Genomic DNA, 27,799 nt, shown 5'->3' with positions numbered 1-27,799 from the left:
GGAATCTTCCAATGGGTACACTAGTTCTGGTGACCTAGGTGTCCCCAAGTAATTCTCTTAATTTGCAGTGATTTCCTCTCACTTCCTGTTTGGCTATGGGACAGGAAGTGAAGGGAAATCTCTACAATAGGACACAGATGGCGAAAAAAAACAAAAAAAATGGCGGGGTTTTCACACTCCCTTGATCTAAAACTAAATAAATAACGTTTTGCCTATAGTTCTATTTTAAAGAGGAAGTAAATTCAAATTTTTTTTTTTTTAAAAGCACACCCTGTAAGGTAAAGGAATAATGAGCTAGTCTGCATAGCATACTAGCTCATTATGAATAACTTACCTGAGAACGAAGCCCCCGAAGCGGTCCTCCATCTTCCTCTTCGTCACTGCCATGGATCCCGGAGCGACTTCCGCGTCTCGCGGCTCCGGCGCTGTGATTCGCCGGAGCCGCGATGACGTCACTCCCACGCATGCGCACGGGAGCCGACACTCGTGGCATAGTGCTGTGACCTGCGGCCTGCCCCAGTGAGCCTGCGCGCCGCTGTCTATGGCGCATGCGCCGTAGACAGCGGTGGCTGTCTTCGGGTAAATATATCCTAAACCGTATAGGTTTAGGAGATATTTCTTGGACCTACAGGTAAGCCTTAATCTAGGCTTACCTGTAGGTCAAAGTTGGTTGTAAGGGTTTACAACCACTTTAACCCCTACTGTCTGCATACTACACCTGAAACTCATCCCATCCACACTCTATACCTCTCAACTTTTTGAGATGGGAACAAGGGACACCTATTAGCAAAAGCATGTAGGCATAGGACACACCCCTTAAAGGAGAATATTGCAAAAAAAGTTATTGATTAAAAACACAAGTGTTTTTTTTTCCATTAACAATTTCTTTATTTAACGATATGCGAAAATAAATACAACAGAGGAACAGGAAGTTGTATTCCATAGCACTGAGTTCAAGATGCTAATAACAATAAGGCATAAAACCTGACTAACAAAAGTAACAGAATCCTAGTAAGATTGGCTTGCAGAAAACCAATTCTGATAAAACTTGACCTGTGCCTGGAACCCAGGCGGTACTTGATCACCTTCAGCTACGTTTAAAAATAAAATTAAATGGATAGGGAAAAAAAAGGGGGGGGGGTCGGAGGGAGGGTGGGGCGGTCTTTTATTTACCGGTTGATACTGGTGTCTGACGCTCTAAGCATCGGGAGAGGGGGTGGTATCCACACCAGCAACCCTCTCCCGAGTCCATTCAACTCCTAAAGGGGGTAGGATCCTCCTATACCAACTTTCGAGGACAAGTGGGTCAGCCCTCTCTGAGGGTGGTATAAGCCTGAGAGTATTTGAAGGACAACCAGGGATGCCAAGTTACTGCGTAAGAGGACATTTTATCTAGTGCCGTGTGAATGATCTCTTCCATAGCTGCTGTCTGATTAATTCGGTTCGTCCATTCTGATAAGGTCGGGATAGATGTGGATCGCCAATGCCTAGGGATGCACATTCTGGCAGCATTAACCAATATGCATGGCTACCGAAGTTTTGTAGCGCTTTTTGGAAATCTCCGTGAGGTGGAGCAGATACTGGGCAGGGCCAAAGTCTAATGGGAGCATCCTTGACGTAACCTCATGTATTCTTTTCCAGAATGGCTGAATTGCAGGGCAAGACCACCAAATGTGGATCAGGGTGCCGAGCTCCTGTCCACAAAGCCAGCATTGTTCGGGTATATTAGGTGAGATCTTATGCAATAATTTTCAGTGTTCTGTACCACCGTGTTCTCAATTTGTAGTTTTTTTTAGCACTCCTATTTCTTTATATTAGCTTTTAAAATTTACAAATGCAGCAATTTACAGTTTGGATGAAAGGTTTAGCACTGTGAAACACTTTTTAAAAGATGAATAGTGCATTTTATTTACAATTATATAGATTAGACCAAAATGAGGAGGAAAGAAGCACAGGAGGGACTTTGTTCCAAATAAGGGACAGTTGGGAGCTATGCATGCACCCCTGCTGATCTGTTTGCTCAGCCAGTAGGACATGGAAGGGGGGCGGGCAGGGGCTGGGAGCATGTGACCCCCTCTTCTTCTTCCCAGGATGCAATGCTTGAGGCTAAGCAGCCAATCACCAGACTCTAAAGCCTCGTACACACATGATCGGATTTTGCTGGTGCTATGGAGATGGAGTTATTGCAAACAAATTTTCAAAGGCTTTTTTGTTCTAGTGATATCAAGAATAATATTATTATTATTTATTTTAAAAAAAAATTTGGGCAAGTTACCACAACACCATTATGCTGTAGTTTTTAAAATCAAAGATACAACTATGTTGGTGTCCCTTGTCAACTACATTGTATATTTTTAAATGTAACTGCCTTCTCCCAAAATGTCAGTTGAAATAAAACACATAGCCAAGTATTATTCTCCATAATTTTTTTATTGTGCATTAAAAAACGAAAACAAATAAAATTAGACATGCTATCTGCCAATAGAACTTAACCAAAAAGTGCATTCGATGCATCCAAAAATATAGAAAATATACCAAATCAAATCATTATTATTCAACCAAAAAATAAAATAAAAGCCTCATGCATGTGTCCTGCTTCTTAATATAGGGGGTCAACAATGTCAAGAGTTGGTGAAAGCAGGGGTCTGTCATCTGGAGATAATTCAGAAAAATATCCATATTATTCTCCTGGAGCTCCCGCAGCAAAGGCATATGACATAATTGGTTATTATTAATAAAGCAACCAGTTTTTGGTCCAAGAACTCCTCTTCCTCCTATTCCTGGACTGGACTTGGGTCAAAGCATTAACTCCAAGGCCAATTATAAATAACACCTTATCTCCTCTGATTCCACAACCTGTCTGGTTGAAGTACGGAAAACGCGCAAAGAAAATTGTTGGCCGACAATTCCTTGGCGTTTGTATGCAAGACAAAATCCAGGCAGATGCCTTCAGACAAAAGTCTGAGGTTTTGTATGCAGAAAATCCGATTGTGTATACGAGGCTTAAGAGTGTCATAAAACAGTGGTTCTCAACCTCAGTCCTCAAGTACCCCCCAACAGGCCATGTTTGCAGGTTTTCCTTTATCTTGCACAGGTGCTTTAACCACTTGCCAACCAGCCTCCATCATTATACTGCGGCAGGTCGGCACGATCCCTCTAACCGTCGTAGTTGTATGTCGGCTCCTTTGAGCGGGATGCGCCCACTGCATTGCGAAGGGGGATGTTCGTAGCCGGTGGTCGCACGCAATCACGGGCACAAGAGGCAGAACAGGGACGCGTGTGTGTAAACACACAAATCCTAGCTCTGTGAGAGGAGAGGCAGATTGTGAGTTCCTAATAGCTAGACACCACGATCTGTCATCGCCCATAGTCAGTCCCCTCCTCTTACAGTTAGAACACACAGTCAGGGAACACAGTTAACCCCTTGCTCGCCCCCTAGTGTTAACTCTTTCCCTGCCAGTGACATTTACGCAGTAATCAGTTCCTTTTTATAGCACTTATCGCTGTATAATTGTCAGTGGTTTGTGTCAAAAGTGTCCAATGTGTACCCCATAATGTCGCAGTCACGATAAAAATCGCAGATCGCCATCATTACTAGTAAGAAAAAAAATATATAAAAAAAATTCCATGAATCTATTCTCTATAGAGAATAGCACGTAACTTCATCAGAGGAAGAGTCACGTGCTGTGACGCAACGTGTAAGGGCTATTGGGTGTGACCGGAAGTGATACGGAAGCCATCGGTGTTGATTTTTTACCTGTTATCCGTTCGTTGCAGCGTTCATTTGGCTTTTTATTAAAATTCGTATTTTACAATTTACACGATGAGAGGCCTTTCCTTTTCTCCTTATTTTATGTGCCACTGATATTTTGACTGATCATCATTACCATTGCTGCTTACCCCGCGGACCATTATTCGAGCCACCGATCGGATGAAGGGATTTAGGATTTTTTTGTTTGAACTATAGACAGCTTTTTTCCTTTTTTGATTGACCAGGTTTTATTTCAATATTTTTAACTTTTTTCACATTTACTTGGATCATCAATCATGTGATTTATTCATCACTTGTATTTATTATCATTTACTGGTATTGTTGTTAATGATCATCACATCATTTTGAGGTTGCGCTCACCACTATTTATTTTGTCAACCAGACATGTTGCTGAATCGGAGGAGATGACATGTTATTTATTATTGACCTTTGAGTTATTGCTTTGACCCAAGTCCAGTCCATAAACAAGAGGAGGAGGAGTTCTTGGACCAAAAATTGGTTGCTTTATCAATCGTGACCAATTATGTCATATGCCTTTCCTAGGGGAGCTCCCAGAGAATAATCCGGATGATTTTTGGAATTATCTCCAGATGACAGACCCCTGCTTTCACCAACTCCTGGCATTGTTGAAACCCTATATTAAGAAGCAGGACACATGCATGAAGCTTTTATTTTATTTTTTTGGTTGAATAATTATTTGATTTGGTATATTTTCTATATTTTTGGATGCATCGAATGCACTTTTTGGTTAAGTTCTATTGGCAGATAGCATGTCTAATTTTATTTGTTTTATTTTTTTAATGCACAATAAAAAAAATTGTGCAGAATAATACTTGGCTATGTGTTTTACTACAAATGACAGTTTGGGAGTTGGCAGTTACATTTAAAAAAATACAATATAAAATTGACAAGGGACACCAACATAGTTGTATCTTTAACCAGTTGCCGACCGCCGCACGCCGATGTACGTCGGTACAATGGCACGGGCAGGCATAAGGACATACATGTACGTCCCTTGCCTCCCGCGGGTCGGGGGCCCGATCGGGCCCCCGCCCGGTGCCTGCGGCGGTCGGTATTCGTTCGGGAGCGATCCCGGACGAGGGGACGGCCATTCATTCATGGCCACCCCCTCGCGATCGCTCCCGACGAATAGAAATCCCCGGTGACATCACTTCCTCTCCTGTAATGTAAACACAGGAGAGGAAGTGATGTATTCTCTCCTCCGTGTCGGTATTTTTCGTTCCGACACGGAGGAGAGCGGATCAGTAAGTTGCACCAACACTCTACACACACAGTAGAACATGCCAGGCACACTCACACCCCCCCTTTACCCCCCGATCACCCCCCCAATTACCCCTGCCCCCCAGTCACAGTGACACCAATGTCATTTTTTTTTTTTTTTTTTTTTTTTGCATTGGTGTCATTTGTGACTGTAATAACTGTTAGGGCAGTTAGAGTTAGCCCCCTTTAGTTCTAATGTACCCCCCTAACCCCCCCAATAAAGATTTAACCCCGTGATCACCCCCCATCGCCAGTGTCACTAAGGCTGGGTTCACATTGCAGCGGTTTATGAGAACGAATGTGATTCGCACCGCACTGCAGTGCAAATCACATCCGATCTCTGTGCGATTCGAGTTCAGCCATTCACCGCACCCGCCACACCCGCCGCACCCGCCGCAAATTCGCACGGGACCCTTTTTTTGGCCCGCAGCAGAATCGGATCGCATGGGTGTTCACACCATGCGATCCGAGTTTGCAGATCGCACTGCGATATGCGAACTGATCTGGGGGTGTCAGTAACATTTCACTGACACTCCCAGCAGTTCGCATAGGGCAGTGTGAACTGCCGCCGGGAGGCATGCGATGCGGGAACCCGCCGCGGATTCGCGGCGTTTCCGCATCGCTCCAGTGTGAACCCAGCCTAATAAGCAATCATTTTTCTGATCGCCGTATTAGTGTCACAGGTGACGCTAGTTAGGCAGGTAGGTATTTAGGTTCGCTGCAGCTTTTTATAGCGCCAGGGACCCCCATATACTACCGCATAAAGCCCCCTGATTGCCCCCTAGTTAACCCTTTCACCAGTGATCACCATATAACTGTTACAGGTGACGCTGGTTGGTTAGTTATTTTTTTATAGTTTCAGGGCACCCGCCATTTATTACCTAATAAAGGTTTAACCCCCTGATCACCCGGCGGGTGTCATTTGTGACTAATAACTGTTAGGGCAGTTAGGGTTAGCCCCCTTTAGTTCTAAGGTACCCCCCTAACCCCCCCAATAAAGGTTTAACCCCGTGATCACCCCCCGTCGCCAGTGTCACTAAGGCTGGGTTCACATTGCAGCGGTTTATGAGAACGGATGTGATTCGCACCGCACTGCAGTGCAAATCACATCCGATCTCTGTGCGATTCGAGTTCAGCCATTCGCCGCACCCGCCGCACCCGCCGCAAATTCGCACGGGACCCTTTTTTTGGCCCGCAGCAGAATCGGATCGCATGGGTGTTCACACCATGCGATCCGAGTTTTCAGATCGCACTGCGATATGCGAACTGATCTGGGGGTGTCAGTAACATTTCACTGACACTCCCAGCAGTTCGCATAGGGCAGTGTGAACTGCCGCCGGGAGGCATGCGATGCGGGAACCCGCCGCGCATTCGTGGCGTTCCCGCATCGCTCCAGTGTGAACCCAGCCTAATAAGCGATCGTTTTTCTGATCGCTGTATTAGTGTCACAGCTGACGCTAGTTAGGCAGGTAGGTATTTAGGTTCGCTGCAGCTTTTTATAGCGCCAGGGACCCCCATATACTACCGCATAAAGCCCCCTAATTGCCCCCTAGTTAACCCTTTCACCAGTGATCACCATATAACTGTTACAGGTGACGCTGGTTGGTTAGTTATTTTTTTATAGTTTCAGGGAACCCGCCATTTATTACCTAGTCTCACTAGTGTACCCCTAAATTTAGGGGTGTCTACTTTCCAAAATGGGGTCATTTGGGGGGGGTTTGTGCCATCTTGGCATTTTATGGCCTTCAAAACTGTAACGCCCTTAGAAAGCCTGAAGGCGGTGCTTGGTTTTCAGGGCCCCGTACGCGGCTAGGCTCCCAAAAAGTCCCACATATGTGGTATCCCCATACTCAGGAGAAGCAGCAGAATTTATTTTGGGGTGTCATTTCACATATGCCCATGGCATGCGTGAGCAATATATCATTTAGTGACAACTTTGTAAAAAAAAAAAAAAAAAAAAAAAGTTTGTAATTTTCCCGCAACTTGTGGCAAAATATAAAATATTCCATGGACTCAACATGCCTCTCAGCAAATAGCTTGGGGTGTCTACTTTCTAAAATGGGGTCATTTGTGGGGGTTTTGTGCCATCTTGGCATTTTATGGCCTTCAAAACTGTAATAGGTAGTGAGAAGTGAACTCAAAAATTTACGCCCTTAGAAAGCCTGAAGGCGGTGCTTGGTTTTCGGGGCCCCGTACGCGGCTAGGCTCCCAAAAAGTCCCACATATGTGGTATCCCCGTACTCAGGAGAAGCAGCAGAATTTATTTTGGGGTGTCATTTCACATATGCCCATGGCATGCATGAGCAATATATCATTTAGTGACAACTTTGTTAAAAAAAAAAAAAAAAAAAAAAGTTTGTAATTTTCCCGCAACTTGTGGCAAAATATAAAATATTCCATGGACTCAACATGCCTCTCAGCAAATAGCTTGGGGTGTCTACTTTCTAAAATGGGGTCATTTGTGGGGGTTTTGTGCCATCTTGGCATTTTATGGCCTTCAAAACTGTAATAGGTAGTGAGACGTGAACTCAAAAATTTACGCCCTTAGAAAGCCTGAAGGCGGTGCTTGGTTTTCGGGGCCCCGTACGCGGCTAGGCTCCCAAAAAGTCCCACATATGTGGTATCCCCATACTCAGGAGAAGCAGCAGAATTTATTTTGGGGTGTCATTTCACATACGCCCATAGCATGTGTGAGCAATATATCATTTAGTGACAACTTTGTGTAAAAAAAAAAAAAATTTTTTTTTTTTGTCATTATTCAATCGCTTGAGGCAAAAAAATAAAATATTCAATGGGCTCAACATGCCTCTTATCAATTTCCTTAGGGGGTCTACTTTCCAAAATGGGGTCATTTGGGGGGGTTTTGTACTGCCCTGCCATTTTAGCACCTCAAGAAATGAGATAGGCAGTCGTAAACTAAAAGCTGCGTAAATTCCAGAAAACGTACCTTAGTTTGTAGATGTGACAACTTTTGCGCAAACCAATAAATATACAATTATTGACTTTTTTTTTACCAAAGACATGTGGCTGAATACATTTTGGCCTAAATGTATGACTAAAATTGAGTTTATTGGATTTTTCTAATAACAAAAAGTAGAAAATATCATTTTTTTTCAAAATTTGCGGTCTTTTTACGTTTATATCGCAAAAAATAAAAATCGCAGAGGCAATCAAATACCATCAAAAGAAAGCTCTATTTGTGGGAAGAAAAGGACGCAAATTTTGTTTGGGTACAACATTGCATGACCGCGCAATTACCAGTTAAAGCAGCGCAGTGCCAAAGTGTAAAAAGACCTCTGGTCTTTTACCAGCAAAATGGTCCGGTCTGAAAGTGGTTAATATTAAACACTACGGAATAATGGTGTTGTGGTAACTTGCCCAAAAAAAAAGCATAATAATATTCTTGATATCGCTAGAAAAAAAAAGCCTTTGAAAATTTGTTTGCAATAACTCCATCAGCATCACCAGCAAAACAGCTTCATTATTATCCCATTAAAGAAGAAAGAGAATGTGCGCTGCATTTCCAGATTTCATAATTTGCCACATCACGAATGTTAGGCTATTACTATTAGATTTTCTGCAGACCGGACTTTCCAGCAGACTAGGTCCGACGCGATCAGTCCTTTAGACAATCCAATCGTGTGTGGGCTAATCCGATAGTTTTCCATTCTAAAAATCCGACGGACCTACAAATAGATCATGTTTCAAATCTGTCAGACGGACTCAATTCCTATCGGGAAATCCATCCGTCTGTATGCTGGTCCAACGGACCAAATATGACGCAAGGGAAGTTATTGACTACTGGCTATTGAACTTCCTTTTATAGTCCTGTCTTACGTCATCACGTTCAAAACGAATGGACATTCAAACGGACTTAGTCCGTTCGTGTGTGGCCAACTCTGTTCGTTCGGAAGTCTGTCGGAACTCCGCTGAAAAGTCAGTCGGGAAGGCCTGCCGGACCTAGTCTGCCGGAAAGTCCGGTCGCGTGTACGCGGCATTAAGGTTTGACCTCATATTATGTGGTTTTGGTAAATCTGAAGACAAAAATCTGCGAGCAGCATCCAAGCAGTGTGAACCCAGCCTTATGCTGGGTCACCAGGCTCCCCATTATTATTTTGCGGTATTGGACTTTGGATATAAATGTCATAAAGAAGTTATTAACCTTGGCACCAATAACATGGAACAAACACAAGGTTTGGATGTCTATACTTTTTTTTTCTCTACTATTTTTTTAATATTACACACAATCATACCATTATTTAGATAAAAGTGATTTCTTTTACATGTCTGTCTAAAATAAAATTAAAAAGACTATAAAAGTCCAATTACAGTCAAAATTTCACCCATTCAAAAACAATAAAAAAGAAGTATGGCCAATGCTATTTTGGTCATTCTTCTCTTCACAAGAGTCCACTTACTTTTCCACTCCTGTGTTCTAGAGTCTGCAGGTTTAAGCCCACTGTCAGCTGATATCACCAAGTTGTTCCAGGCTCTGGAAGGATCCCGACCATAATGTCTGGATCTACCCAGCTGCCTGATTGACAGCTAACTCTGGCTTTCAGTACTGAACTAAGAGCTGAAGCAAGCTGCTCCTGCCCCTCTCCAGCCCATCGCTCCAGTGAGTTCTGAAGCGGCAGAGCAGGGACTGGCACTCACTGCTCTTGGCTATGAGAAAACTGAGAACTGAGCGATCAACGGTCATGTGATCACTCAGGCTTAGGACCAGCTGCAGCATCAGCCCAATGTTGCAGCATGGAGGAGAGTATGTATTTTTGTTTTTCTTTGGAACTCCAAACTACCGCTTTAATAATTTCCTAAACGCGCTATAGCCGATAGACGGCTACATCACAGTTCTGTTGTTCCAGGAGGGTGTCCATGGAACATCGTCCTTCACGTGCTACTTTTGGACACAACCGTTCACAGATCGTGGAAAAGGGTCAATCACACGATCAGCTGTGTCCTATCCCACGTGATCACAGTGGGAACAGAATTGCCAGCTATCCATCAGTGCTGCCCATCAGTGCCTCCTATTAGTGCCCATCAGTGCAGCCTCATCAGCACACATCATTGAAGGAGAAAAATTACTTATTTGCAAAATTTTATAACAGAAACTAAGAAAAAGTGTTTTTTTTCTTTTTAATTTTTCTTCTTTTTTGTTTAGTAAAAAATAAAAAACCCAGTGGTGTTTAAATACCACCAAAAGAAAAGCTAAAAAAATGGTAAAGATTTAATGTGGGTACAGTGTTGCATGACTGCGCAATTGTCTTTCAAAGTGCGGTAGCACTGAAATCTGAAAATTTACCTGCACAGAAAGGAGGTGTAAGTCCCCAGTAAGCACACGGTTAATAGGGATAGGCCGAACACCCCCGATTCGCACCAGAACATAACAAACATTCAAAAAATTTGGCAGAACACACGAACAGCGTTAAAGTCTATGGGACACCATTAAAGTCTATGGGACACGAACATGAATAATCAAAATTGCTCATTTTAAAGGCTTATATGCAAGTTATTGTCATAAAAAGTGTTTTGGGACCTGGGCGACATGTATCAATGTAAAAAAAGTTTTAAAAACAGCAGTTTTTTCGGTAACAGTGATTTTAATAATGCATAAAGTAAAACAATAAAAGTGAAAGATTCCTTTAAATGTTGTACCTGGGGGTGTCTATAGTATGCCTGTAAAGTGGCTCATGTTTGAAACAGTCCCTGCACAAAATTACATTTCTAAAAGGAAAAAAAAGTAATTTAAAAGTACTATATGCAGCTATAATGAATTTACGGTCCCGGCAATACAAATAAAAGTAATTGAAAAAAGCGGCATGGGATCCCCCCAGTCCATTACCAGGCCCTTTGGGTCTGGTATAAATATAAAGGGGAACCCTGAACCAAAATTAAAAAAAAATTGTGTGGGGGTCCCCCCAAATTCCATACCATGCCCTTCAGGTCTGGTATGAATATTAAGGGGATCCCCACGACAAAATAAAAAAAATGGCATGGGGTCCCCCTAAAAATCCATACCAAATCCTTATCCAAGCACGCAACTTGGCAGGCCACAGGAAAAGAGGGGGGACGAGAGAGCACCCCCCCGAACCATACAGGCCACATGCACTCAACATGGGGAGGGTGCTTTGGGGTAGCCCCCCAAAGCACCTTTTCTCCATGTTGATGAGGACAAGGGCCTCATCCCCACAACCCTTGCCTGGTGGTTGTGGGGGTCTGCGGGTGGGGGGCTTATCAGAAACCAGATCACAGACCCCCCCGTGTGAAATGGTAACAAGGTACAAATGTACCCCCTACCATTTCACAAAAAAAGTGTCAAAATGGTACAAAATACAAGACATAGCTTGGGACAAGTCCTTTATTAAAAAATAAAAAAGTAAAAATTTCCCACGAAGTCCATTCATCTTCTTTTCTCGCTCCTCCGGCGGATCGAAAAAACAAAAAAAAACAAAGCCGCGACCAACACGCCTCTTTGCTTTGACAGTTCTTATATAACTGAGGGTGGGGCAACATGTGATGTTCCCGGGTGACCCCGACCCCCTCTGACGCAGGGGGACTTCCCCATGGCTTTCCTGGGCATCCGAGGGGGTGGGGCCACTCGCCCCCACACCATTTTTTGTTTACCTTTTGTTGTGGGGTTCCCCTTAACCACTTCAATACAGGGCACTTTCGCCCCCTTCCTTCCCAGCCCAATTTTTAGCTTTCATTGCTCTCGTACTTTCAATGACAACTGCGCGGTCATGCTACACTGTACCCAAATGAAATTTTTATCATTTTGTTCGCACAAATAGAGCTTTATTTTGGTGGTATGTATTCACGACTCCGTTTTTTATTTTTTGCGATCGCAAAAAAATGGAAATTTGGAGAAAAAACTATATTTTATTTTTTCTATTTTAAAAGAAATCCAATAAAATCTAATTTTGTCATAAATTTAAGCCAAAATGTATTCTGCTACATGTTTTTGGTAAAAGAAATTCCGTTAAGTGTATAATAATTGGTTTGTGTGATCACGGACATATGTACGCAAATGATCATGTACATATGTGTGCAGGTGATCACGTACATATGTGTGCAGATAATCATTGGGACATGTGATTTTAGTGGGACATATGTGGGGGACATGTTTTTATTATTAGGGACATGTGTTTTTATTATTTGGGGACATGTATGTTTTGAGGACATGTGTGTTTTGGGGACATATGTGGGGACTGTGTTTATACTGTGTGGTGTGTTGTGTGTTTACACTAGACTGGTGATCAGTGAGTAAAAAGCTGTAAAAAACAGCTCATACTCACTGATCATCAGCTGGCTGCAGCGATCTGCTCTCCTCAGCGATGACTTCTGTGTGAGGAGAGGAGGAGCCGATTGCCTAGCAACCGGCTGTTTGTTTACATCACATGACGGCCGTGATTGGACACGGCCGTCATGTGATTAGGAGGGCCAATCACAGAGCCCTCCTGCCGATCTGAGATGCGCGGTGTCCGGGTGACACGAGCACATTGGGATTGCGCCGCTGCGCGAGCACGCGCGCGCGTGATACCGCTCCTTCTGAAGTACGTTCCTGAACGTCCTATCAGAAGTAGACGGCTTCCACTCGGCCGTATATGTGCATTGGCCGGGTGGGAAGTGGTTAATATCCCTACCAGACCTGAAGGGCCTGGTATGAAATTTGGGGGGACCCCCACACAATTTTTTTTTTAAATTTTGGTTCGGGGTTCCCCTTAATATTCACACCAGACCCAAAGGGCCTGGTAATGGACTGTGGGGGATTCCATGCCATTTTTTTCAATGACTTTTATCTGTATTGACGGGACCGACAATTCATTATAGCCGCGAGTAGTGACTTTTTTTTCCTTTAGAAATGTCATTTTGTGCAGGGACTGTTCTAAACACAGGAAAAATGCGCCACTTTGCCAGCATACTATAAACACCCCTCAGGTACGAAATTTAAAGGAATATTTCACTTTTATTGTTTTACTTTAAGCATTATTAAAATCACTGCTTCTGAAAAAACTTCCGTTTTTTAAAAAAAATTTCTGACAATAACTTGCATATAAGCCTATAAAATGAACACTTTTGATTTTTCATGTTTGTGTCCCATAGACTTTAACGGTGTTTCCAATTTGCCCCAAACACCGCATATTGTTCGGTGTTCTGCAGAACATCCAAACAACCAAAGTTCGGCCCGATCTTATGCTCGGGCCAAACCAATCCCTAGTGGTTAATACATAGCTCACCACATTAAAATTGCAAGAAAGCTCAGAAAAATTTCATACCAACTTGCCTTGAATTGCTGTGTAATTTAAAACACTTTGCAGGGCATAGAAACTTATGAGGGAAAACACACATATGAAAAAAAATTACTATAGTATGAATGAGACAAATATGTGAGATGTGATCCCCTAAAGAGAACAAGAAGTATGCCTTATAATTAAGGAAACTCCAAAAACAAATACTAATGTTATATATGCTATACTATGGAGTTTCCGAACTCTAACCCTCAACTACCCAATCAGGAGTTCTTTCATCTTACACAAGTGAATTGATCAGGTTCATTGTTTTATTAATAACCACAGCTGTACATAATGTGTCAATTATTACACATCGCCTGGTGGGGTACTTGAAAGCTAAACTTGAGTCCCGGCTGTACATGGAATGATAACTCATACTTGACATAACCTATTATATAATGCTAAGGTTGTTTGTTTTTTTAAATGCTGGATGCAAATCTGCTTTACCCGTAGTCTAGCCTTTCTCATCCTTCCTACACCAGGCCAGAAGAAGCCTTGAAATCATTTTCAGGTCTCAGGGAATCCCTGCTAAAATCTAAAAAGCGAATTTGTGCGATCAGTAGGTTTTAGATAAAATACAAAAATGAATACAACATTTTTTGCACTGCTCTTATCATTTTTGTAAAAATAATAATGACAGTGAAAATTGTATCATCCGTTTACATTGGTGGTCTGTAAAATAAATGCCCCCCTCGCACTGGTGGTCAGTAGAAGATCACACTCTTAAGCCTCTTACACACGGTTAGATTTTTGGACGACTGAACGTCCGTTTTTTTGTGGCATGCTAGTCTCATGTCGAAAGTGAAGAGGTTACTCACTATATGAAAATTTTGCGTATGACAGAATACAAAGTCAGAAGTGACATAATGGGGATTATTTATGAAAAGGCAAGTCCACTTTGCACTGCAAGTGCGCTTGGAGGTGCAGTCGCTGTAAATCTAAGGGGTAGATCTGAAATGAGTGGGAGCTCTGCTGATTTTATCATCCAATCATGTGCAAGCTAAAATGCTGTTTTTTATTTTCCTTGCATGTCCCCCTCAGATCTACAGCGACTTTACTTCCAAGTGCACTTGCAGTGCAAAGTGGATTTGCCTTTAGTAAATAAACCCCATTGTGTTGAATAGTTGTGTACGTATTCTTTTGTTTCTGAGCATATGTGGACTTGACTTACCATTTTTTTTATACAAAAACTGTACTAATGAAACTAAAATCGGACGTTGAGTTCACATCTGACAAATATTTTATAGTCTGCACATCCAGCTTTTGTCTGATTAAAAAGCGAAATTGGCTGTTGAAAGCACCGTACTAACGTTCCGAAAATTGTAAGACAGCTAATTTTTCCATCTGATTTTCGTATCGTGTGTATGAGCCTTTAACCACTTGCTTACTGGGCACTTAAACACCCTTCCTGCCCAGACCAATTTTCAGCTTTCGGTGCTCTCACACTTTGAATGACAATTACTCAGTCATGCAACACTGTACCCAAATGAATTTTGTGTCCTTTTTTTCCCACAAATAGAGCTTTCTTTTGGTGGTATTTGATCACCTCTGGGGTTTTTATTTTTTGCGCTATAAATGAAAAAAGACCGAAAATTTTGAAAAAAAACGCATATTTCTTTGTTTCTGTGACAGAATTATGCAAATTATTAATTTTTCTTCATAAATTTTGGCCACAATTTATACTGCTACATATCTTTGGTAAAAATAACCCAAATTAGTGGATATTATTTGGTCTTTGTGAAAGTTAGAGAGTCTACAAGCTGTGGTGCGAATCGCACAAAATTGATCACATCTGATGTACTGGTGGCCTATCTCGCTTCTTGTGACCCAAACAAGTCAGGAAAGTACAAATACCCCCCAAATGACCCCTTTTTGGAAAGTAGACATTCCAAGGTATTTAGTAAGAGGCATGGTGAGCTTTTTGATGTTGTCATTTTTTTCCCACAATTCTTTGCAAAATGAAGATTTTTCATTTTCTTTATTTTTCTCCACAAAATTGTCATTGTAATAGGTTATTTCTCTCACGTGGCATGTGTATACCACAAATGACACCCCCCAAAAAATTCTGCTACTCCTCCTGAGTATTACAATACCACATGTGTGGGACTTTTTCGCAGCCTGGCCACATAGAGAGGCCCAACATGCAGGGAGCGCCATCACGTGTTCTAGGAGCATAAATTACACATCTAACTTGTTGACTACTTATTACACTTTTGAAATACCAGGACAATGACACGTGACACTGATGACAGATGGCACTGATACGTGGCAATGATGACACTTATACGTGGCACTGATGACACGTGGCACTGATGACAGATGACACTAATATGTGGCACTGATGACACGTGGCACTAATACGTGGCACTGATGACACGTGGCACTAATACGTGGCACTGATGACACGTGGCACTAATATGTGGCACTGATGACACGTGGCACTAATACGTGGCACTGATGACATGTGGCACTAATACGTGGCACTAATACGTGCCACCGGTGACAGATGGCACTAATACGTGGCACCAATGACACGTGACACTGATGACAGATGGCACTGATAAGTGGCATTGATGACACGTGACACTGACAACAGATGGCACGTGACACTGACAGGTGGCACTGATGACAAATGGCACTGATACGTGGCACTGATGACAGATGGCACTAATACGTGGCACTGATGACAGATGGCACTATGTGGCACTAATAACACGTGGCACTGATGACAGATGCCACTTATACGTGGCACTGATGACAGATGGCACTGGGGACAAATGGCACTGACAACAGGTGGCACTGGGGACAGATAGCACTGCGGGCAGGTGGCACTGGGGTGGGGTGGATTGCACTGGGGTGGATGGCACTGGGGCGGATGGCACTGGGGCGGATGGCACTGGGGCAGGATGGCACTGGGGCGGATGGCACTGGGGCAGGATGGCACTGGGGCAGGATGGCACTGGGGCAGGATGGCACTGGGGGGGGGGCATGGCACTGGGGGGGGGGGGGTGGCACTGGGGGAGGATGGCTCTGGGGGAGGATGGCACTTTTTATTAAACTTTTTTTTTACTTTTTTTTTTTTTTTTTTTTCTTTTTTACACTGACGGCTGCTGCAGCCGTTCTTCTCTCCCCTCTCACACGCTGTCTGTGTGAGGAGGGAGAGCGGCGCTGAGAGATGATCTCATATGTTTACATATGAGATCATCTCCCATTGGACACGCCGATCACGCTGTAAACGGCCGCTGTGATTGGCCGTTTACAGCGATCTGTGTTTGCCTGTCCCCGGGGGACACGGCAAACACAGAACTTCCGCGATGCGCGCCCGCGGCGGCGCGCATTGCGGAAGTAAACACCAGGCCGTCCAGGGACGGCCAGGCACGGGAAGCCGCCCGCCCTAAGGCCGGCATTCGGCTATAGGGCGGGCAGGAAGCGGTTAAACTGTGGTCAGTGAAGACGTGCCCCCTTACTTGAGTGGTCAGTGGAGTAGTACCCTCTACACTGGTGGACAGTGTACTGCCCTCTAAGCCCTTGTACACACGGTTGGAGATTCCGACGGAATGTGTCCTATCGGACCGTTTTGTCAGATAATCCGACTGTGTGTGGTCTCCATCGGACTGTTTCCGTCAGAGTATCCGACGGACCGTTTTCAAACTTGTCTGTAAAATTTTCCGACAAAATGCTCCGATCGGACATACTCTGATCATGTTTAGCCTACTCCGACGGACAAAGTGCCACGCATGCTCGATTCAAATTCCTAGACCAAAGCTATTGGCTACTAGCCTGAACGTAGTCCCGTCGTAACGAAATTACGTCATCACGTTATGTACAATTGGATTTTCCGACAACTTTGTCTGACCGTGTGTATGCAACAGTTTCGGACAAAATCCGTCGGACAAAATCCGTCAGACAAAATCCAACGGATTTGGTTGTCAGAATGTCCGACCATATGTACAAGGGCTAACATGAGTGATCAGTGTAGTGCCCTATTACTTAACACTTAGTGCCCCGATACATTTGTTGTCAATGTATTGCCCTCTTACATTGATGGTCAGTGCTGTGTCCTCTCACACTATCATTGGTATAGTACCCTGTTACATTGTTAGTCAGTGTAGTGACTGGTATTCACTGTAGCCTCTGGTGTACATTGGTGGTCGGTGTTCATTACAGTGCCCTCAAACATTGGTGATCAGTGTAGTCCCTTTTACTTTTCAAAATCAGTGTAGTGCTCTCATATATTGGTGGCCAGAGTAGTGTCCTTTATACATTGGTGGTCAGTGTAATGTCCTTTATACATTGGTGGTCAGTGTAGTGTCCTTATACATTGGTGGTCAATGTAGTTCCCTTTTTCATTGATAATCAGTGTAGTGCCCTTATACATTGATGGTCAGCATAGTGCCCTTATACATTGATGGTCCGTATAGTAACCTCATACATTTATGGTCCTTATAGTTCCCTCATACATGTGTGGCGAATATAGTGCCCTTATATATTGGTGGTTGTGTAGTGCCCTCTTACATTCGTGTTCAGTATATTGCCCTCTAACAATAGTGATCAGTGTATTGCCATCACACACTGGTGATCGGTATAGTGCTATATTACAATAATAGTTAGTTAGTGCCCTCATATATTGGTGGTTAATGCATTGCCCTCTTATATTGGTTGTCAGTGGACGAGACCTTTTTACATTGATGGTCAGTGCAAAGCCTCTCACGCTGGTGATCATCAGTGTAGTGCCCTCTTACATTGTTGGTCAGTGTACCTACTGGTATTCGGTGTAGCCCTTCATACATTGGTAGCTACTGGTCAGTATAGTGTCCTTAAACACTGTTGATTAGTGTAGTGCTATCATATATTGTTGTAATCTAATACATTGGTGGTCAATATAGTTCCCTCTTACATTGTTAGCCAGTGTAGTGCCCAATTACACTGGTGTACACTGGTGAACACTGGTGAACAGTGTGGTGTTCTATTACACCAGTGAGCAGTGTAGTGCCCTCTAAGCGGAGATTTCGACAACCAAATCCGTCGGATTTTCTCTGTCGGATTTTCTCCGTCGGATCTTGTCCGAAACTGTTGCATACACACGGTCGGACTAAGTTGTCGAAAAATTCGATCTTTCAGAACGTGATGACGTAATTTCGTTACGATGGGACTACATTCAGGCTAGTAGCCAATAGCTTTGATGTAGGAATTTGATCTGAGCATGTGTTGCACTTGGTCCGATCAAAATTCTCTACACATGATCGGAGTATGTCCGACCGGCCCAGTTGGTCGGGAAATATTTCCAACATGTTGGAAAATTGGGTCCGACGGATATTCCGACGGAATCAGTCCGATGCATACCACACACAGTCGGATTATCCGACGACACGGTCCGATAGGACACATTCCGACGGATTCTCCGACCATGTGTACAAGGGCTTACATTGGTGATCAGTGTAGTGCCCTCCTTCACTGGTGATCGGTTTAGTGACCTTGTACACTGGTGATCAGTGTAGTGTCCTTTTACACTGGTGATCAGTGTAGTGTTCTTTTACACTGGTGATCAGTGTAGTGACCTCTTACATTGGTGATCAGTGTAGTGTCCTATTACATTGGTTATCAGAGCAGTGTCCTATTATATAAGCGATTAGTGTAGTACCCTCTTACATTGGTGATCAGTGTATTGTCCTATTACATTGGTGATCAGTGCAGTGTCCTATTACATTGGTGATCAGTGCAGTGTCCTATTACATTGGTGATCAGTGCAGTGTCCTATTACATTGGTGATCATTGTAGTGCCTTATTACTAGACATGGGCGCCGTCAATAAATTAGTTTCGTTCCGTTCCGTTCCAGTTCATGTTAGAATTAATTCATACTTCGTATTTCGTGTCCGAAACTCCACACAATCCCTCCCCTCGCTTCTCATCTACAACTATTTGCTTGTGACATCATCTGGGATGGACGAGAAGAGAGTGCCCTGATGTGCCCTGATGTGCCCCAATGTGCCCTGATGTTCCCCAATGTGTCCCAATGTGCTCCAATATGCCCTGATGTGCCCGATGTGCCCCAATGTGCTCCAATATGCCCTGATGTGCCCCAATGTGCTCCAATATGCCCTGATGTGCCCCAATGTGCCCTGATGTGCTCCAATGTGCCCTGATGTGCCCCAATGTGCCCTGATGTTCCCCAATGTGTCCCAATGTGCTCCAATATTCCCTGATGTGCCCCAATGTGCTCCAATATACCCTGATGTGCCCCGATGTGCCCTGAGGTGCCCCAATGTGCTCCAATATGCCCTGATGTGCCTTGATGTGCCCTGATGTGCCCCAATGTGCTCCAATATGCCCTGATGTGCCCCAATGTGCCCTGATGTGCTCCAATGTGCCCTGATGTGCTCCAATGTGCCCTGATGTGCCCCCACCATTCTTCTCATTTACACATATGACTGCTAGAACAGATAAAAAGACATTTAGGGAAATTGATCAAGCTTGAAGCGAACAGAATCTGGCGCAGTTGCCCATGGCAACCAATCAGCTTCTCTTCAGTTTGTTCCGTTAAGATTTGAAAATACAAGAGAGAAGCGGATTGTCTGCCATGCACCGCTGGTCCAGTTTTCGCCTGATCACCCCACACTGTTTGGGGTCACCGGGGATGTGCGGAGAGCACATGCTTGGTAACACCAAACAATTTCCAGTGACCCCGCATATCCCCGCTCACCCCGTACAGTGCGGGGTATAAAAACAAAAGCAGCTGTGCATGGCAGCCATGTGCTCATTATGAGGGGCTCCCACCATCCCTGTGCTGTGCTGACTTCCTCCTGGGGCTGTACCCCTGCTATGCTCAGTATGTCAGCACAGGAATGGTGGAAACCCCTCATAATGAGCACAGCAGAGGTACAGCCCCAGGAGGAAGTCAGCATAGCACAAGGATGATGGGAGCCCCTCATAATAAGCAAAATGACTGAGTCGTCGATGCGACGACAACTGATCCGAAATTCGTAAACAAAAGTTCGTATTGCGTACAAAATTCGGACGCATGGCAATTCGTATTTCGGATCCTCCCGAACGTACGAATTTAGGGAAATTCGTACGAATTTGCGATTCGTACGAAACTAATCGCACGTGTCTACTTATTACATTGGTGATCAGTGTAGTGTACAATTACACTTGTGATCAGTGTAGTGTCCTATTATATTGATGATCAGTGCAGTGTCCTATTATATTGGTGATCAGTGTAGTACCCTCGTATACTGATGATCAGTGTAATGCCCTCTTACACTGGTGATCAGTGTAGTCTCCTATTACATTGGTTATCAGTGCAGTGTCCTATTATATAGGCGATTATTATAGTACCCTCTTACACTGGTGATCAGTGTAGTACCCTCTTACAGTGGTGATCAGTGCAGTGTCCTATTATATTGGTGATCAGTGTAGTACCCTCTTATACTGATGATCAGTGTAGTGCCCTCTTACATTGGTGATCAGTTTATTCTCCTATTACATTGGTAATCAGTGCAGTGTCCTATTACATTGGTGATCAGGGCAGTGCCCTATTACACTCATGATCAGTGCAGTGTCCTATTATATTGATGATCAGTGCAGTATCCTATTACATTGGTGATCAGTGTAGTGTCTTATTACATTGGTGATCAGTGTAGTGTCCTATAATGCCCTGTACACACGGTCAGACTTTCTGACGGAAAATGTGCAATCGGATCGTGTTGTCGGAAAAAATCCGAATGTGTGTGGGCTCCATCAGACTTTTTCCGTCAGAATTTCCGTCACACAAAGTTTGAGAGCTGGATCTAAAATTTTCAGATCGTTTAAATTCCGATGTGTAGACAATTCCGACGGACAAAGTGCCACAAATGCTCGGAATAAATTACGAGACGAAAGCTATTGGCTATTGGCCCGTTTATAGTCCCGTCGTACGTGTTCTACGTCACTGCGTTCTGAATGATCGGATTTTCCGACAACTTTGTGCGACCATGTGTATGCTAGACAAGTTTGAGCCAAAATCCGTCGGAAAAAATCAGACGGATTTTGTCGTTGGAAAGTCCGACCGTGTGTACAGGGCATTACACCTGTGATCAGTGTAGTGTCCTAATACATTGGTGATCAGTGCAGTGTCCTATTACACTCATGCCGCGTACACATGAATGGAATTCCGGCCAGAAAAAGAACGATGAGAGCTTTTCATCGGAAAATGCGACCGTGTGTATGCTCCATCGGAAATTTAGCTGTCCGAATTTCCGCCAGCCAAAAATTGATAGCATGTTCTCAATTTTCCCGATGGAAAAACTTTCTATCGGTAATTTCGATTGTGTGTATGCAATTCCGACACACGGCAAAAATCACGCATGCTCAGATTCAACTATGAGACAGAAGCTATTGACTACTGGCTATTGAACTCCCTTTTTCTAGTCACGTCATACACGTTGTACGTCACCACGTTATAAATGATCGGAATTTGATGTGACCATGTGTAGGCAAGACAGCTTGAGCCGAATTCCGTTCGGAATTCCGTCGGGAAAACCATCAGAGCTTTTTCCGACGAGAATTCCGATCGTGTGTACGCGGCATCAGGATCAGTGTAGTGCCTAAACACGTTGGTGGTCAGTGTGATGTCCTCATACATTGGTGGACAGTGTGATGATCTCTTTTACATTGGTAATCAATGTAATGCCCACTAACATTGGTGATCAATGTAATGGCCTCCTGCTATTCAGACTGCGCTCTTAAATTGGTGATCAGTGCAGTGCCCTTAAAACAATGGTGGTCAGTGTAGTTCTCTCATACATTAGTGTGTGGTGTATTGCCCCTTACATCAGTGGTGAGTGGAAAAGGGACAACTTTACATTGTTGGTCATTGTTGTGTTTCCTTATACTGGAGGTAAGTGGAGACAATCCGCTATAGATTGGTGGTCAGCAAAGAAGTGCCCCTTACATTGGTGGCCAGTATAGTGTTTCCTTATGATCATGGAAACAAACCCCTATACATTGGTGGTAAGTGGAATAGTGCCCTCTTGCACTGGTCATCAGTTAAGTGATGCTCATTGAAAATCAAACTACCTTACACTGGTGGTCAGTAGTTACTAACAGGCAGGTAAAAAGATCATTGGTGGTCAGTGGTCATTTACATGATCGTCAAGAGGAAAGGTTCCACCACAGGCTGCACTGAGTGATGTCAGTGGCAGAATTTTCAGGCACCATTAGACAAAAGAAATCAATAGGCCGTTGCTCAAACAACCCCTATATCTAAAAGGACCCTGGTTGAAAAAGGCTGCCCTAATCTATCACCTCTATTGTCTGCATCTTCTCCTTGATGTCACTAGTGAAATGTCAGATGAATACAAGAAACACTTGTCCACACTGGGGTTTGCCATTTTAGATCATCATTCAATGAGACAGCACTAAGCCCTTGTACACACGGTCGGACATTCCGATGGAAAATGTCCGATTGGACCGTGTTGTCAGATAATGCGACCGTGTGTGGGCTCCATCGGACCGTTTCTGTCGGCATATCCGACCGACTAAGTTTTAGAGCTGGATATAAAAAATTTCCAACAACATGATCAGATTGGACTTTGTCCGATCGTTTGTAGAGAATTCTGATCGGACAAAGTGCCACGCATGCTCAGATCAAATTCCTAGACCAAAGCTATTGGCTAGTAGCCTGAACGTAGTCCGGTCGGAATTACATTATGTCATCACGTTACGAACGATTGGATTTTCCGACAACTTTGTTCGACCGTGTGTATGCAACACCAGTTTCGGACAAAATCCATCGGACAAAATCTGACGGATTTTGTTGTCGGAATGTCCGAGCTTATTACTTTTCATTAATCAGCAGCTGTCAAAACAAAGGAAGATGGTTTCTGCACCTCCCATATTGGGGTTGATTTATCAAAGGCAAATAGGCTGTGCAGTTGCTCTAAAGCAGGGGTCTCCAAACTGCGACCCTTTACTTGCCTTTATCTGGCCCTTGAGGTACTATTTATCCCCCTGATATAAAACACTATTCTGCCAACTGACCCAATGGGGCATATTTCCTGCCCATGGACAAAAAACAATGGGGCATATTTCTCATCCGAATACCAAAGATAGTGCACTGTTTACTCCCACTGATGCCAGAAAAATTATATTCATGCCTGGCCACAGTCCGGCCCCCCTAAGGTCTGGAGCACAGTAAAGTGGCCCTTTGTTTAAAAAGTTTGGCCACCCCTGCTCTAGAGCTTAGTAAATGAGCAGAATCTCTGCTGACTTCCATCATCCAATCACGTGCAAGCATAAATGCTGTCTTTTTTTATTTTCCTTGCACATGACTGGGTATTCTTTGCAAAGTGATGCTTTGCCTCAATTAATAAGATTTTGAGAAACTGCAGAGGGCAACTGTCTATTAAAAGTTCCCCGCTACCGGCCAAAAAGCACTGCTATAACAGCGGTAAAGTGCTGCTAAAACAACGGTGCTTTACCGCTAATGCCGGCACTGCCCCAGCGTGAAAGGGGTCTTAATGTTTGATCTCCCGTACTTGTCCCAGGTCAGCAATTAACTAGGTCTTGGAGCTGTAATCAGCATGACAGCCCCAAAGCTCTTAATAAGTCAGCAATGGTACTTGGTATACCTTTATCCTGGTTTCATTCAAATAACCGCTTAAGACCTAGACGTAGATATTCAACAGCGTGGACATAATCTGATCATTTAACAATAATCTTTCAAAACATAATTTCATAAACATATAAATTGATACGGCATGCTCACAAAGAACAGACTGCATGAGCTACTGGCCCTATCAAAGGGGGAAAAAATCAACAGCCAATAAACATTGACAGCCTAACGACACAGAGAATAATTGCTTGTCTAGTAGGTCAGTTTATTAAAAGAAAATTTGGTGAAAGTTCTTTTGGCCATACTTCTGCCCTCCTGTGACCCAGATTCAGCACACAGCAGGCTAAAGTCACAGAGCTGATCCAGGCTCTGCAGGGATCCTGATAATACTGTCGGAATCCACTCAGATGCCTGTCTGGTAGCTGGCTCAGTCTCTCAGCACACCACTGAGAGCCTGAGCCAGCTACTCCCTTCCCCCCATGGTCTTGTGCTCCAGTGAGAACTGGATGGGCAGAGCAGAGATCAAAGAACTGAGCGATTATCGGTCTTTGATCGCACATTTCTCAGTGATGAGCCGGGAAGGGACAACTGTAGCATCGGATCGATGCTGCAGACATTTAAGCAAGTTTAAATGTTTGCACAACTTTTACCCAAGAGTCACACATATTTCTAGTTGACTCACAAGTACAAAATGTGTGACTCTTAGGTGAAAGGTGATAAACAGACCCATAGGTGTACTTTTAGCATGCTGTTCTGATTTTTACAACAGGACAGCCACCTAAAGTGACACTAAACAATAACCAAATTCTCCAAAAATCATTCATATGCATCCACTACAAAATGGCCCTGTAATCTTTTTTTTCATGAAATAGTTTCTTAATGTGTGTATTTCTCCTCCCTGAGCTCCCAAGTTTCTCTTTTTCTTGTCATGTCCACTATTTTTTGAATGAGCAGTGCATGTTAGTTGTGGTCAAGTGCAGTGCACACTACACATATATGGTTGCCACCTCATCCCTTTAAACCCGAACACATATTAATGACACAGGTTCTGTGGCTGATTAAGGTGGTAATTTAACTCACTTGGTGCCTTATCTGCATTTAATTAGCCTCAGAACCCGTGTAATTCAAAAGTGTTCAGGTTTAAAGGGATGAGAAGGCAACTCTATACACATCCCAAAGTCCATAGAACATCTTGAGAGTGAGCAAGAGAGGGTGGCTACGCTCCAACATACAGTGGGACCATGCAGAATGAACGTAGCCACCACCTAATAGGAAGTTGAATAGCAGAGGCTGCAAAAAAATAAATGGAGATCTGGAGGAGGCTGAGAGCAATAGAAGGTACTTTTTGAGTTAAGAATACATACTTGAATAAAATATTTTTTTTTTAAAACTAGAGTTTAGTGTTACTTTAATGTGATCATTTTCTGCGGGATATAAAAAAACATAAAAAAACATCTTGTAAAAAGCGACTAGACTTAGCTCTTTGATCAGTCAGCATATCAAGTCCATATTGAAGAGATAAGAACAGGTTTACAGGCAGAGCAAAGGTTTTAACACTGCCCAGAATATGGCAGCTAGGACAAATGTCTAAGAAACATGGATGGGCTTCTGTCATAACTGCGGGACATGAACTGTCTGCTCTTTCCTTGGAAAGCAGACTCCGCGCTACATCCCATAATGTATTCTGTCAGTCGAGAAAGAAAAAAGATGCCCTCTACTAATGTGGGACTACATGTCCCAGCTGCAACCCAACTTCACATCCACATACGGGAACACTGACACTTATAGATCAACACATGACTTTCTACGTTCAATAACTGGCAATAAAAAAAAAGTGCTAAAAAAGGAAATGAGCGATCATCTTACTGTTCTGACTTTCAAAAAGTAATTTGATTGTGATTGGTGGCTGTTCAGCGTTGCACTTTACACACCAACCCAATGTTTAAAGGGAAACAGTGAGGCTAGAATTATGAGGGCTGCCATTGCTGGCTTCCTTTTAAAGGAGCAGGTAATGGGTCTGTCACCTGGATCCTGGCTAAACAAACTAACATCACTAACCTGTACCAAGATCCCAGCCAGAAAAGTCTAAACTTCCACCCTGCATACTCATTCCAGCTCCGAATGGCAAGTCTTGGAGCCTGCGTCTTTAAAAGTCAGGAATAACAGCTCTCAGAATTTTTTTCCTCTTCAGTTTGCTTTAGAGCTAGATCCAAAAGTCTGTGGGTTTCGCATTGTCAACAATAAAAAAACGAAGATTGAGCAATAAGAAAAAAAAAATGCGATATAAAGGCGCACACATTGCACTTCAGTTAAAATATTAAACGGGGAACAATAAATTGTTGTAAAAGGTTAGCCAGGAGCTATGATAAGTTCATATGATACCTCTGCTTTTGCAGCATAAAGTCTCAAAAAAGGAATACACTTTTCTTCCAATCTGCTTTTGCAGCTTGTCACTTTAAATGAATAGCTTATTCATTGACGGCAAAGTGCTGCGGTGATGCAAAAGTTGCAACATCCCATAGCAACCGGTTCACATTCAGTATACAGTAGTTAGAGCTGGCAAGGATAATTTGTAATTAGTGGCTACGGGTCACAGCACTTTGCAAGCTCTTTTCCGTACTGTACAAGCTCATTAGATTTACTCCCAAAGTGCAATATGCCGGTAACCCATAGCAACCTTCACTGCTACTTTAAACTGAAGAATGCTGCAGTTTGATTGCTGCAGGCTACAGCACCTTCATTATCTTAGATCCACGCACTGCTTAGAATGAGCCTAATCGTGTTTTAATAATTCCTCCCAGCAAGAATAACAATTCACTATATCCAAGTTGCTTTCTAGCCAGGAGCTAAATACTTTTTTTTTTTTTTTTTTTTTTTTTTACAAATTGGCATAACAGAGATTCTGCAGACAAGATCCAAAATTGTCACTTACCTTCTGAAGACAGCAGCCATTGAACACAAGAAAAGTTGTCCTCTTTCAGCCAGGCATGATATGCAATCTTTAAATATTTGTAATTTTCCTTTCCATCACTCTGCTGAATTTTACAACCACCTGTACACAGGAGCTGAGGGCTGCATGGCTTGTGGGTGGTTACTGATTTGGCTATTGCTATTTAGATCAAGGGGTGTGAGCACCATCTAGTGGACGTTCTGGGGAACTGACTATGCAGCACTCAGCACATGTTTTTGTGGGAGTGTGATCCCAGTTACAGAATATTCTTTGGAAAAGAGACATAAATGCGTTGTCTCTAGTGTGATTTAGTGTTTTACACTGGCCACATAGTCAGCCCAGAAGTCTGAAAATAATTTCTTGGCTTAGTCTGTTTCTTTTCCTCTAAAACATATTTTTTTATAGGTTGAGTAATCTTAACAGGCTGTCAAATAATATTGACCTGTTGATTGGCAAACTTCTTAGTAACTTACACATGACAGAACAATTACAGAATGTTCTAGTTGGATCCCATTAATCAAATTTGAATCAGAAAAAGTGAAAAAATAATAATAAAAAAACTTCTTTGTGTTGTGTATATTGAATGCATTAGTGCATGTGTGTTTAATTTGCTGCTTTTGAATTCATTCCACCTTGTGTGCTGCTCTTGAATTGGAATTAATTTCCATTAGCATTTATAACTGTTGGAACTGAAAAAAGGAGAGCGCGGAGAAGTCGGAAGAGACACCCCGAGCTGCCTAATAAATTAATTTAAAAACCTTTATGTAATGTGTTTTTTTGACACTTTTTCCCCCAAGTGAATGGGTAGGGGTACAATGTACCCCATACTCATTCACATAGGGTGGGGTGCTGGGATCTGAGGGCCCCCTTATTAAAGGGGGCTCCCAGATTCCAATAAGCCCCCACCCGCAGA

At 43.2% G+C, this 27,799-nt stretch overlaps 1 protein-coding gene across 1 annotated transcript in view; it reads right to left on the bottom strand.

Moving 5' to 3' along the window:
- The window catches only part of ESR2 (estrogen receptor 2), a 189,946-nt gene extending 162,939 nt beyond the window's left edge, over positions 1-27,007 (bottom strand). The window contains exon 1 of the mRNA XM_077464349.1: positions 26,869-27,007. The gene's annotated coding sequence lies outside the window, so the exon portion shown is untranslated. The remainder of the gene's footprint in view (positions 1-26,868) is intronic.
- Between the last annotated feature and the right edge of the window lie 792 nt (positions 27,008-27,799).

The sequence above is a fragment of the Lithobates pipiens genome, unplaced genomic scaffold (assembly GCF_037356315.1).
Source record: "Lithobates pipiens isolate NorthernLeopardFrog02 unplaced genomic scaffold, aLitPip1_a1.2 Scaffold_30, whole genome shotgun sequence".
NCBI classification, from domain to species: domain Eukaryota; kingdom Metazoa; phylum Chordata; class Amphibia; order Anura; family Ranidae; genus Lithobates; species Lithobates pipiens.
Note: the sequence above shows the minus strand (reverse complement) of the source record. Positions and strands in the feature narration are given on the sequence as shown.